Genomic DNA, 1,626 nt, shown 5'->3' with positions numbered 1-1,626 from the left:
CTTGACTTACTTAATTAAGTGCACTTTTCACTAATAAATTAGTAATGATGAAATCTGTTTTTCAGTTCTACATCAAAGTTTAATTCTTTGCCAATTCTCTTCATAACACAGCACAACAATTCTGCTTAGGTTGGAAAAATGAGGAAATTAATACTTTTTTATTGGCTAATTTTTTTTCACAATATTATATAAAAAATAAATATAAATTTATGTCTTTCAATCTGCATAACATGTACATAATTTTTGTGAGTGTTTTTTGGAATTTACATCAAGTAACTTGCATGTGCCAAAAATCCATTTTATGGCCCCAACAAATATTTTCACATCAATTAAAATTTCTTTAATTTTGAACCAAACAGATACAACAATCTACAGGTGTTGGTAAAACTTTCTGAAAAAATACAAGTAAAATTCGTTTTGTATTTTACAAAATTTAGAAATTTACAAAAACTTATGTCTGTATTTTGTTTTGGCAACATTGCTTGAATACCTCCCCCAGTGGTGACAATTAGAATATATCCTCTGTCATTTTACAAGGCAAAATAAATTTCCACTTTTTGTGTCAAATTAAATAGGTTTTATTAAGATTTATTGGGGTAACTTTGTAACAAAATATTTCTGTTCATGATTCACTACATTATTCTTACTACAAAAAATATGGAAACAATTGACCATAAATTCATTTTATTATTGACCAATTTTTTTTACAAGTTTGTGTGAGCATTAAATCTAATTTAAATATCAAAGTAACAACTGATACAGATCTAGGGAATTGGGAGGTTGTTGTTTCCATCCCCCTCAAAGTGTACCTATCCTCATTTTTTTTCTACTTTGTGAAGATTTTTATTACCTGCCGACCTAGCTCTTTTTGTAGTCAGCCAACAAACAAGACAGCCTAATCAGACTGCAAAGCCGTAAAATACTCGACTGGTAGCCATGGTAGCAATTCCCATAAACCACCCGGGCTGTCACATAGGAGGCTGTAAAATAACCGACGCGAAAGGTCAAATGACATTTTCGTCAATTTCCTGCCCATGTTGGCAGGGAGTCGTGTAAAACTCACCCAGGGTGGGGATATCGACATCTTACATCGTGTCGGCAGACTTATTTTTATGTTTGGGCATTCATAATGCAGGTTTTCCTTGTCGGTATTTGAATGCTCTCGTAGATAGTAAAACTAAAATTTACGACCCAGGATATTTAGTCTTGTGTGGCAAGCACAGACGAAGGTCGTACTAATAGAGGGGCCTAAACTAGGTAAAAGGGCAGACTTCCAGTTAAAAAACAAATACAAAATGCAACAAAAATTTGTGTTTGCCTTTATTATTTTTCCAAGCTCATGAAAACGAGGAGTTTTCTCCTAAAAAAGTCTGGTATATATATTACTAATTATTACCCGTTGTTTAACATCAGACAGCTTTACGGACATCTTCAATGATATTTATTATACCGAAATTTGGTTGTTATTCTGACCTGGTGACGTGGCCACCCCTCTTCATCAATGGAAGAACCCAGTTGTGATTGTATTTGTTATTTAGTATATTGTGTTTTTGTTTTGTTTTTTATATATATTTTTCTCCTTGTACTTTGTGACCATTTTCTTTCCCTCCGGGGATTGTGTAAGAG

Source organism: Saccoglossus kowalevskii, chromosome 16 (assembly GCF_978046115.1).
Source record: "Saccoglossus kowalevskii chromosome 16, keSacKowa6.1, whole genome shotgun sequence".
In the NCBI taxonomy this organism is placed as follows: Eukaryota; Metazoa; Hemichordata; class Enteropneusta; family Harrimaniidae; genus Saccoglossus; species Saccoglossus kowalevskii.
This window is presented reverse-complemented; position numbering follows the sequence as displayed.